The 13,308-nt window shown below is 40.3% G+C and overlaps 1 pseudogene; it reads right to left on the bottom strand.

Annotated features, from left to right (window-relative positions):
• Positions 1 to 786: 786 nt before the first annotated feature.
• Positions 787 to 5,949, bottom strand: LOC102485325 (transcription initiation factor TFIID subunit 12 pseudogene; annotated as a pseudogene).
• Positions 5,950 to 13,308: the final 7,359 nt, after the last annotated feature.

Here is a 13,308-nt window from a genome sequence, read left to right on the forward strand (position 1 = left end):
CTTGCTTTCTCACTTTCTTTCTCTCTGTGTGCCTGTCTTTCTCTGGAAAGAGTAACAAATAAATGAATGAATAAATAAAATTAAATAATTAAAAAAAAATAGAGGTAAGACATTTATCTTTGGGTGGATGTGTAAACACGTAAGGAGGGACCAGCAGATGGCGTAATGGTTATGTTGCTGGATTCCCACATAGTTAACCACTAATTGAGTCCCAGACCCACTGACTGGCTTAGAACACGCTGGAAGCATGTGCGTGCATGCCCAAGATCCCAAGAGAATGGATGAGAAGGCATTGCAGTGTAGCCATCTCCCCAGGGTAGATTTCTTACTTTCTGTTTCACTGTCTCTCTGGTGAGCACATACATCCTATAGCAAAAATCTCTCTCCAAAATAAATAAATAAAATAAACATATATATATATATAACAAGTTGAGAAGCAGCTGAACAAAGACAGAGACTAGGATTTAGTATGGTAACCATTTTAACTAGTCTCTGCAGCTCTGTGATGCTTTACCTTGTTTTTATATAATAGATACGTAGGCATGGGAATTTCCATGAACTTTACAAATAAACTGGGTGGATTAAGCCATTTTATATTTTATTTTCAGGGTGGGAGGCTTTATTCTTTTGGCAGATTCTCAGTCATTATGGATATTCCTGCACTGTTAACACAAAATATATGCTTCTCTGCAAAGCATTAAAAATCATCCTGAGGGTGTGCTGGCGGAGGCCTCAGCTCAAACACCTCCAAACACACTGGTGTCTATGCCCAGACTTGTCTGTGTGCTATTTCTTGGTCGTTTTCCAGATCAGTGCCATCCTCTGTTTGTGAGCTTTTCGGTGCAGGCTTCTTTGTAGGGCCAGATTTCTTCTGAGTCAAAGCCTGGGATCCACATGTTCTAATGACATTCAAGGTGCTTCACCTCCAGGGTGCTAGACTTGCAGTGCTGGGTGAGCTGGCAGGCTGCTGTCACCACGCTCTCAATGAAATCATCAGCAATATGCAGCAGCATCTCCTGCATGTCCTCATCCAGCTACTCACTGGGGTCCACTTCTCTCACTAAGTCCTGCAGCTTCTTCTTGGTCAATACCTGGATGATTTCCGAGCTGAGACAACCTCCTGCTTCAGGGGTACCTGGTACCTTCACCACTGTGGTGCTGTTGGCCACGGAGCCCTGCAGAGGGGTGCTGGCTGGGTCTGGTTTTATGGATAAGAAATTGGAGAGGTTGATTAGGGTTGAGGGCCCAAACTGGTTTGTAATCTGCCATGCTTTGGACTTCAGTTCATGGAGCTTATCAAGGTCCTATTTCTTCTTGGTGCTGTTGGACCAAGGCCATGCAAGGGTAGCCGCCTACTGCCCCATGGCACATGGAGGCCAGATTAAGCCATTTTAAAACTGACATGTGTAGAAAGTCAACATTACAGTTAACTTTTGAGCAGGCATCCCCACCCCAAATTCTGCTGAGCTATTTGCACCTTATTTTGTTATACCCAGAATGATTTGGTCCCCTATCCCTTCCCCAAAGAGTAATAATTTACTTTTTTCCCTCCAAGACTTCCTGAACTTATTCTTGTCATACATTTCAAAACATAATGTTATCATTTTCAGAATAGTACATTCTATGCTTAGAAGAAAGAAAATGAGCTGACCTTTGAAACTTGGGTTCAGTTCATAATTTGAAAATTTTTCTCGTTGTCTGTAAACAATTACCTTAAATACATTTACTGTAACTAAAACCTCGAAACACTTTTTTGAAACGATATAGCAGTTTCCTCTCTCCTTCCTTTCAGTGGTGTTCAGGTGGTAGGCAGCCATCTCACTGCTCTGCCCCTTCACTGAGCTCCCTGGGATCATCTCCCAAATAAATACTTGTACCCAAATCTTGTCCCAGGGGAGCCCAAACCAACACAGCGCTGTACTGATGGCCAAATATCTAGCAGCACTGAGACTGAAATTTGTGTGGCAAAAAAAATGGCTCCAATTCAAAGGCAGGTAACCTTTTCATGGCCACGTGTCCCCAGCCACACACAGCCTTTTCTGGGATTAAGCATATGAGTTTGCAATCCCACAGAGAAAGATACTGGCAAGGGAAATTCTTACTTCTTTTCTTACACATTTTTTCCTCTTCTTTTTGCTTTTGCCAGAGTGTTCACACACCCACCAGAGAAAAAGAGAGAGAGGGAGAAAGCCCACCCCATGAGGAATGGTTATGCAGCAATCCTCCTCCCCCATTTCTCCATCCTCTCGGGATTTGGGGCATGCACACACTTGTTTTCAGCATGTTTCTCAAACCCCCAGATCTGGCACTCGAACTGCAAGATCAGCCATATGGGATCTGGCTGTCTTAACTACCGGTCCACAGAAGTGGCCCACTTTTCTTACATTTTCTATTAGTGAGCAAAAAGACACACAATGACATATTTGACAACTTCAAAACGATAGTATAATCTATACAATGCATCCAAGTAATGTGTGTGTGTGTGTGTGTGTGTATTAGACACTAATAATTGAATTTTTAAAATTTTTCTTTCACATGTACTTTTTATTTTGTAATGTTTTTCCTTTCTCTAATTGTTTTCTTTTCCTGCTTCTTATTTTCTCAAGTTGGGATTTCAAGAGTTTCATTTCAAGAACTAACTTGCTTTGTTTAATTTTTGTCCTCTGGATTTTCGTTACCTCATTAGCTTGAGTGTTTTCAGGAGAACACTTAACTCTCCAACTTCAGTTAGCAAGCTCTCCTGGAAGAAAGCACACACTGCTGTCACTTCTGAATTAATTCGACAACCTTACAAAATTTGATTTCCACAAAAAAAAAAAAAAAGTGAAAATCATCTTAGATAATTTAGGCAGCAATTTCACCTGACAATTGTGAGATTTAATTCTTTGAAATAAAAAGAAATGGAAAGCAAAATTTGCTTTCATGTGAAAAAAATGAGAATATACACATGATTTAAACTTTTTAGTATCAATTCTCATAAAATCTTCTTTCCCAAAAAACTTCCAAATAAGAAAGTTTAATTTTTATGGAAACAAAAAATTGAGAATTGGTATTAAAATTTATAGATCATTAATCCTTTATATAATTTTAAAGTATGGTTAAATTTTTCCTTCCCCTGGTATTTAAAATGAATATTTCACAATGACAGTGACAAAATGGTGCAGTTGCAATCACTGTCACATCTTAATGCTTATATTGTAATGTTAATTCTTAAACTGGGACTGAAAAATAATGTGAGTTTTTAAACAAAACTTCAACATACATTTATTTAAGCAGTGACGGCTCCTTCAAAAGAAGCCACTGTGACTCAAAACATACTTAGAACCATCCTTCTTGATTAAAATTGATTTTTCGGTAGTGCCAAATACTTCTTTAAGAACAGCTTAATTGTTTAAAAAACTGACAAAATTTGTTGGGACCAGCAGTTGGCATAATGGCTATGTTGCTGGGCTCCCATGTAGTCGACTGCGGTTCGAGTCCCAGACCCAGTAGCTGCTGGGCACGTGTGTGTGTGTGTGTGTGTGTGTGTGTGTGTGCCCAAGATCCCGAGAGGAGAATGGAGGAGAAGGGATTGCGGCATGGCCATCCCTCCTGGGGGTGATTTCTTGCTTTCTGTCTGTCTCTCTCTGTTTTCTGGTAAGCACATGTGCCCCATAGCAAAAAAAAAAAAAGCTGACACAATTTGTTAACAAGTTGCTGTTATTTGAATGTCTCCTCTAAATGTCTCCTCTAAAACTAATGTTGAAATTTAATTGCCATTTGTGATAGTATTAACATGTTGGTTTTTTAATTTTTATTTATTTATTTTTGCTATAGAGTGCATGTGCTCACTGAGGAGAGGGAGGGAGAGAGACAGAAAGAAAGCCACCAGATCCAGGACTTGAACTGTGGTCAGCCATGTGGGAGTCCCATGCCTTAACCACCATCCTACTTACTGGCCCCATATTAATTTCTTATGACTGCATAACAAATTACCATAAGTTGGGTGACTTAAAACAATAGAAATTGATTCTCCCACAGTTCTGGAAGCCAGAAGTATAAAATCAGTATCATTAGGCAAAATCAAGACATCAGCAGGGCTCTCAGGGAGAGATATTCCTTGTGTCTTTTAACTTCTGGTGGCTACTGGCATCTCTTGACTTGTGGCAGAATTACTCCAATTTCCATCTTCATATTACCTCTTCTCTCTGTCTTTTACATTTATTCCATAATTTCTTTTTTTTTTGAGAGTTTTTTGCTATAGGGCGCGTGCACTCGCCAGACAGAGAGAGACAGAGAGACAGAAAGTGAGAAATCACCCCCCAGGGGGGGATGGCCACACCACAATCCCTTCTCCTCCATTCTCCTCTTGGGATCTTGGGCACACATGCACATGTGCCTGGCATGAGTTTAAGTCACTGGGCTTAAACCGTGGTCAATTACATGGGAGTCCAGTGACATAACCATTACGCCATCTGCTGGTCCCATATTTCATCATTTCTTGAATGAGTGAGACAGAGGGACTGACCCCCAACAGGGCATTGACGCCACAACCCATCCCCAGCCTCAGTAAGCCCCAGATCATGCTTTCATGTGTGCCTGGTGTATACCTTCTCTTGTCTGTGTCAAATTTCCCTCCACCTTTCTCTTAGGAGGATGATTGTGACAGTATTTGAAACCTACCTGAATAATCTAGGGTAATCTCTCCATCTGAAAAGAAATCTATAAAAACTCACAGCTTCAAAGACCCTTTTACCAAATAAAGTAACATGTATAGGTTCCAGGGATGATTAGGACCTGGTATTTGGGGCATTGTTAAATCTATTAAAGTTCTTTTTTTTTTTTTTTTTGAGAGAGATTTTTGCTATAGGTCATGTGCACTTGCCAGAGAGATAAGAGACAGAAAGTGAGAAATCATCCCCCAGAGGAACGACTATGCCACAATCCCTTCTCATCCATTCTTCTCTTGAGATTTGGGGCATGTACACATACCTGGCATGGTCCAGGACTCAAACCACAGTCGATTACATGTAAGTCCAGCAATGTATCCACTACATTATCTGTTGGTCTCATCTACTAAAGTTCGTGTTCCTACCAGAAGAATACCAGAAAGTATCTTTTTTTTTCTTTGTGAGATATCCAAACATGACTGCTTCCTCTCTGTCCCCCCATATATATATATAGATAGATAGATAGATAATAGATAGATAGATAGATATAGATATAGATATATAAAGATATACTTGTAAATATATCTGTATTACATTTGTAATGTATCTATATATATATAAATTTGCTATATAGTACATGCACTCACCAGAGAGAGAATGTGACAAAGCAGCCCCTGGGAGATGGCTGCTCCACAATCCCTTCTCCTCCACTCTCTCAGGCTATCAGATCTGAGAGTCAATCACACAGTTGACAATGTGGGATCCAGCTGCCCTAACCACCATGCCACCAGCCGGTCCCCCCAGGAGGTATCTTTTGCTTTCTACCTTTGTTCTTTCCTATCCTTGGGAAATAGGTTTATTTCGGGAAAACCAAGAAAGATGATGTCTTAGTTCTCTTGGACTGATACAACAAAAATACCATAGGCTGGGTGGCTTACAAAACAATCTTATTTCTGGGAACCAGCAGTTAGCGTAATGGCTATGTTGCTGGACTCCCACGTAGTTGACTGCGGTTCGCATCCCGGACCCGGTGGCTTAAAACTCACGCCAGGCGCCCAAGATCCCGAGAGGAGAATGGAGGAGAAGGGATTGCGGCGTGACCATCTCCCCTGGGGGTTGATTTCTCGCTTTCTGTCTCTATGTCTCTCTCTGTCTGTCTGGCGAGCACATGTGCCCTATAGCAAAAATCTCTCCAAAAAAGAAAACAATCTTATTTCTTACACTTTGGGAGGTTGGGAAGTCTAATATCAAGGCACAGATCCAGTGTCTGTGGGCCCTCTTCTGGCTCATAGGTGGCCATCATCTAGCTGTGTCCTCATGTGGTGGAAAGAGTACAAGATAGATAACTCTTTGATGATTCTTTCATCAGGCAATAATCCTATTGATGAGGGCTCTGCCCTCATTACCTAATTATCTCTTAATACCATCACACTGGGGGTTAGGATTTCAACAGAAGAATTTGGGCAGAGGATAAAGAGCACAAACACTCGATCTATTACAGGTAATGACTATTTTCTTATATAACAATAAGAATTTATTTTTCAAAGAATTGGTCTAATTTGTGACTCATTCGTAAAAATGTTTGATTGTCTTCTATCAAGAAACTCCTGAGGCAGGCAGGTGGCATGGTGGCGATTAAGGTTCTAGACTTCCACGTGGTCAACTGTGGTTCATGTCCTAGACCTGGTGGCTTGCTTTCGCACTTTCCCTTTCTCTATCTCTCTCTGGTCAAAAAAATAGGAATTAAATAAATAACTAATTATTTATAAAAAGGAAACTTCTGGGACCAGCAGTTGAAGTAATGGCTATATCACTGGACTCCCATGTAGCCGACTGCGGTTTGAGTCCTGGACCCAGTGGCTTAAACTCACGCCGGGCATGTGTGCATGCATGCCCAAGATCCCCAGAGGAGAATGGAGGAGAAGGGATTGCGGCGTAGCCATCCCCCCCTGGGGTATGATTTCTTACTTTCTGTCTGTCTCTCTTTCTGGTGAGTGTGTGTACCCTATAGTAAAAACCTCTCCAAAAAAAAAAAAAAAGGAAACTTCTACCAAATTAATGAGCAAAAGAGGTGACAAAACAATACTTCAGACAAAATTATTTTTTATCTTGACCCATTAGATCTCATCATGACTTGTAGACTGACCATAAAACCATCAGCATTCACCACTTAAGGGTCAGTATCACATCACAAAACCAAGCTGTGACATCAGGACCCTTGCCAAACGCCAATGAACACAGTAGTCTAGCTTCATAGGGAGATCCTGCAGATGCTGGCATGTTTGTGAGCTCCTGGAATGAAGGAATAAGCACACATCATTAAAATAAGGTAATTTGGCACTATTAAGCCTTTTGAAATTCGATTTAGAGGCCCAGAACTTGACCTGCTTTCTGCCTTCTTAAAGAGAAAAAACTCTTATACAACTTTATTCAAATAAAGTATGAAGGCACTTCAAAAAATTCATAGAAAAGTGGAATTAAAGTACAAATTAATTTTGGTGTAATTTTAAATTATAAATTAATTTTTAAAAATTGAAATCCAAGCTGTTTTTTCATGATACCATTTTCCATGAATATTTTAAGACCCTTAATACTTCACAACTTTTTTTTCCTGGAGTTTTTTTTTTTTTTTTTTTTTTTTTTTTTTTATAATGGAGCACATGCACATGTTCACTGCCCTTCTTCCAGCCCTCCAACCCATAGGAACTTGTGCAGTCGGGTGTGTGCCTGGTGTATTTCAGGCTGACCAGACTGGGCATTTGAACCTCGGTTGTCATACAGGATCTGGCATTTTTTGTTTTTGTTTTTGTTTTTTGTTTTCTGTTTTTTTTTTTTTTTTTTTTTTAGAGCCCATGTGCTCACCGAAGTGACAGAGAGAAACAGAGAGACAGAAAGTGAGAAATCGCCCTCCCCAGGGGAGATGGCCATGCTATGATCCCTTCTCCTCCATTCTCCTCTTAGGATCTTGGACACACGCACACACACCAAGTGAGTTTTAAGCTGCCGAGTCTGGAACTTGAACCACCTTCGACTCTGTGGGAGTCTACACCACCAGCTGTTCCCTAGACGTAGGTTCTTAAGATGTCAACTGGGAGAGACTTTGCATTAAAACTAGTATGTTTAATACACCTTATGGTGCTCTAGTTAGTGTTAAAATCAATAGGAGGTTGAGACCTTATATCACCATCATAGAATCAGTTTTGGGGATATAAGAAAAATTGGAATTGTTACAGATCCCACACCTAGCTTCTCTGTTTTGTTTTTTGTTTTTGGAGAGGTTTTTGCTATAGGGCGCATGTGCTCACTGGAAAGATAGAGAGAGAGACAGAGAGATAGCGAGAAATCACCCCCCAGGGGGGGTGGCCACTCCGCAATCCCTTCTCCTCCATTCTCCTCTCAGAATCCTGGGCACGCACGCACACACGCCCGTCGTGAGTTTAAGCCATCAGGTCCGGGACTTGAACCGTGGTTGACTACATGGGAGTTCAGTGACATAGCCATTATGCTAACTCCTGGTCCCCTGGCTTCTCTTGAGCATCACATCACTGCTGAGTCATGGAGTCAGCCCCCACAACTTCTTTAGTGGGTAAAGATATTATGCATTATCAAAATATGATCAAATTTAATTTGTGTAAAGTCACAACTTATTTTTCATAATAGTATTGTAGTCTTGGTAAAGAATCTTATTCTTAAGTAATATATATTGTTTTGAGAAAGTTAAGTTTAAGAAAAGAAAGAGTTGACGGGGCCAGCAGGTGGCATGGTGGTTAAGGCGCTGGACCAGGGTTCAAGTCCTGAATCTGGTGGCTTGCTTTCTCACTTCCTTTCTCTCTTACTCTCAACCTCTGTCTCTCTCTGGTCAAATTTTAAAAAAATAAATGAATGAATAAATAAAATAAAATAAATAATTTAAAAAGAAAAGAAAGAGTTGAAAAAAAAGAAAAGAAAGAGTTGAATGATTCTCTTTAGTCTTAATTCATTCACAACAAATTTGAGGGGACATTTTCATGTTATTTCTCACATTAGTATTTTTTTAAATCAAATTGTGGGAGTAAATTGTGAATTTCTCCTTTATCAGAAAACCTATTTTTTTCTGTTTTGTTCGTTTGTTTGTTTGGTTGGTTGGTTTTTCTGAGAGGTTTATTGCTATAGGGAGCATGAGCTCTCCTCCATTCTCCTCTTAAGATTTTGGGCATGCATGCACATACACCCAGCATGAGTTTCAAGTCACCAGTCTGGGACTCAAATCACCGTAAGCCATGCAGGAGTCCAGTGATGTAACCATTATGCCATCTGCTGGTTCCCAGAAAATCTAGTTTTAAAGAAAGACTTTGATTCTGATTTAGTCCAGAAACTTGACCGCTGTCAAGTATACATATTTTTTGAGGGGGTTGGGGGGCAAGGTTAGCGAGACCGGAGGCACAGACTGGTCAGGATGGGGTAAAAGAAATCCAGGGAAGAAAGTGTGGTTACCTGAACTAGTAGAATAGAAAAGAAGTTGATAGGTCTGAAAAATAATTTCCCCTAGTAATATTCTATAAACAAATAGGACAGTTAAATGTCCTCCTCAAGTCATAAAAAATTTTAGTAGTCAATTATAAACAAGTTTTCAACTCTCCTGTTTATAAACCTAATTTTATATTTACAAGAGCAGCCTTGAACATAACATTCTCTAATTTTTTCCCCCTAAGGTTATGACATTAGCCTAAAAAAGTAAACCTAACTTGTAATACACAGGATTAAAAAAAATCAAAGCTGATCTTTGATACCCACTGACCAGTGGCAATAGGAAAAGAAGCCACAATAGTCTCACCACAGGAACCTGGCTTCCCACTAGTAGGGAATTTGGATGCAATTATTTCAGCTCATGGTGTTGCCCACCCCTGCACCGCCTATACCCTGGAATAAACAGATAGAGGCAGGTTGCACTACATACCACAGGAACGGAAAGATCAGAGGACCTGCTTCTCTCAGAGTCCACACCACACATCATTCCTCTGCCTTCGCAGGGGACAGCTGGGGCAACTCCACTGAGGAGGTGGTATGATGTCGATGGCTGTGGAGAAGGCACAACAGATTTGACACAGTGACAAGTGTTCAACTGCACTTCTTTTCTTCTCCAGCAGGTGGCAATGACTAAGTGACAAAACTCCAAAGAGAACTATTTATAGCTAAGGCCAAAAGGTCATGAATGCTTAAAATTCATTAAGTGCCAACTTTTAAAATATTTAAATTTTATTTAAACTGGCATCTAATAGAAAGTCTACAAAAAACTCTAGAAACTACCAACAGTTATGGCAGAGCTAGGAGTCTTAAAAAAATTTTTTTTTTTTTTTTTGGAGAGGTTTTCGCTATAGGGCGCGTGCGCTCGCCAGACAGACAGACAGAGACATAGAGACAGAAAGCGAGAAATCACCCCCCAGGGGGGATGGTCACGCCGCAATCCCTTCTCCTCCATTCTCCTCTCGGGATCTTGGGCACGCACGCACACGCGCCCGGCGTGAGATTTAAGCCACCGGGTCCGAGTCGCGAACCGCGGTCGACTACGTGGGAGTCCAGCGACATAGCCATTACACTAACTGCTGGTTCCCGGAGTCTTAAAAATTTTTAATAAAAATAGAATCCTAGGAGCCAGCAGGTGCCATGGTGGTGAAGGCACTAGACACTCCCACATAGCCAACCACGGTTTGAATCCTGGACCTGGTGGCTAGCTTTCTCAGTTTCACTCTCTCTCTGTATCTCTCTCTGGTCAAATTAAGATAAATGAATAAATAAATAAAATAAAATAAATAATTATTTAAAAAATATATAATCCTAAATTGTAAGGCTTTTTATATTAAAGGATGGTGCCTCTGACTAGCACCAGTGGTGAAATAGAAAAGACAGTCTGTAGATGGCCCCAGGAGATAATGCCAGCTGCCAGAGCAATGAACCAGCTGGCACCATGCATCTTCCTATTTATCCCAAATTAAGCTTTCCATAGAAAGGGTGGGTTTCTCCCTCCCAGCAGGAAGAATGCAGCAGAAGGAATTTCCTTAGTTGAAATTCTCACTTATGACATGTCCAACAGAAGACCCTGGTCCCAGCATATTTCCTGTGCTTTCTCTTGCAGACCCTTGGCTTGTAAGTTTCCCAGTAAAGCCTACCCTTTATCTATGATAAAGTTGTGAATTTCCCTGAGCCCTGTTGTACAACATATGCTTTGAGCTGCTTTCCAGATGAATAATATTCCTTATGCCTTCCATGGTCTTACCATTGTAATCTCTCTGAGATCAACGATATTTAGAATTAGACCACAATCTCTAATTGGAAGTATGTTTTCCAGTAGGAGAATGTCTTTAAAGCACTTAAAAAGCATTATTTGGATTTGATATGAGAATTAAGAGATGTATAATTTTTATTTATCTGTTCTTTTCTATAGCACTATTATTTTAGTTGATTTGTAACATCTACCCTGACATTTTTGCTCCAAGTGTCTATGGAAGTATCCAGGTTTGCTGAAACCTTTTGTCTTACTCCTTTGTGCTACTATAACAGAAATATCTGAAACTGGGTAATTTATAAAGAAAAGAGGTTTATTTGGCTAATTATTCTGGTGACTGAAAAGTTCAAAGGCTTGGGGCCGGCATCTGGACAGCCTCTGGTGCATCGTCACAACTTGGTTCAGAGAGGTGAATTGGAAAGCAGGTATGAGCACAGAGAGAGAGAGAGTGACTTACGGGCAGCCATCTTACTTTTATAACAACTTCTTCTGGAGGGAACTAATTAAGTTTTACATTAATTATTCATAAAGGATCTGCTCCCATGCCTCAAGTACCTCCCACTAATCTCTACCTACAAGCTTTGTTACATGGGGTGTCAAGCTACAGCATACCTTTTGGGGGACACTTAAGTCATATAATTTCCCTCTTTTCTATGGATTTGATGGAGATACAGAGATTGAGATCAACTAGAGAAAAGAAATTCCTCCATTGTAACATCCACTTACAGTCTCTTATGCTTCAAAACAAAGGAATTAAAAACCTTATCAATCATACAACAATAACAAAAGCAGAATGTCATGATTTCACAGCTACTTGTAATATGTGTTTATCACAAAATCTTTTATCTTTGACCTACTCAAGTAATGGCTAAAAATGAAGAGACATCAGCTCTCTAAGGTTAAATTTTGAACTCCTTGTGCATCAACAGGCAAATTCTTTTGAACATGATTAAGATACTGTGTTTGCGAATAGCTTCAAGGGCTCAAAGAAGTTGTCATGGGTAATCTTTTTCTTTTTTAAATTGCTGGTACATGCACTTACTAGATAGAGGGGTGGGGGACAGGGAGAAAGCATCCCTCAGTGGTCACACTGCAGTCCTTTCTCCATCTTCCTCATCAGTGTAATCCTGTTGGGATTTAGGGCAAGCACACACATGTGCCCAGCATATTTTTTCAGGCTGCAGGGGCTGGGATTCTAACTGGTTATCCATGTGGGATCCGGCTCCCTTAACCATTAGGCCACAGGGTCAGGCTGATAAACTTTTTTTTCCTTTGTCAGGCTGATAAACTTTTATAACATGTAAAATTACACAAGACTTTTACGAGTTATTATTATTTTTTTCACTTTCTAAAACCCATCAAACTGTAAGTTTAATTAATCACATTTTCAGAACAAAAAAACTTTTGGACAGAGCAATTATGGAAAACTTCAAAATATTACTGGAGATAATCTTATGCTTTTGAAAAGATATCTGGCAAAAAAGAAAAAAATGGTCATGCTATGTAATATATAAAATAAAATCTTTGGGGCCAGCAGATGGTGTCGTGGTTACGATGCTGGACTTCCACATGGCTGACTGTGATTCGAGTTCCAGACCTGGCAGCTTGAAACTCACCATAGGAGTGTGTGTGTGCATACCCAAGATCCCGGGAAGCGAATAAAGGAAAAGGGATTGTGGCGTAGCCAGCCCCCCAGGGGGCGATTTCTCACTTTCCTGCTCTCTGTCTCTGTCTCTTTATCTCTCTCTGTCTCTTGCCAGCAAGTGTACCTCTTGAAAAAAAGAAATAAAAACAAATCAATGAATTTTATTACTAATTTTAAGAAGTAACAGCTATCTATTTACATATGTCAAAGTAATGGTTTTCTTGGGACCAGCAGTTAGTGTAATGGCTATGTCACTGGACTCCCACGTAGTCAACCGCGGTTCGAGTCCCAGACCCGCTGGCTTAAACTCACGCTGGGTGTGTGTGCGTGCATGCCCAAGATCCCAGGAGGAGAACGGAGGAGAAGGGATTGTGGCATGACCATCCCTCCTGGGGGGGGGTGATTTCTTGCTTTCTGTCTCTCTGTCTCTGTCTGTCTGTCTGTCTGGCGAGCACATGTGCCCTATAGCAAAAACCTCTCCAAAAAACGAAACGAAAAGAAAAAAAGGTAATGGTTTTCTTCATTAACTTATTATTTGGCTTACTTTTGTAATCATACTGTTTTTAACTTGATTTTCCATTAACCAGTCTTTCTTGAACGTCTTTCCAACCAATTCTTTTTAGAGACTGTGTAATATTCCAATACATGAATATCAGTACACTAATAAATTTCATGTTTATAGATATTTGCATTGTATTTAATCCTTTGCTACTATGAACAATGCTGCAATAAGTATCCCATACACATGGCTT

The sequence above is a fragment of the Tupaia chinensis genome, unplaced genomic scaffold, assembly GCF_000334495.1.
Source record: "Tupaia chinensis unplaced genomic scaffold, TupChi_1.0 Scaffold000341_1, whole genome shotgun sequence".
Lineage (NCBI taxonomy): Eukaryota > Metazoa > Chordata > Mammalia > Scandentia > Tupaiidae > Tupaia > Tupaia belangeri.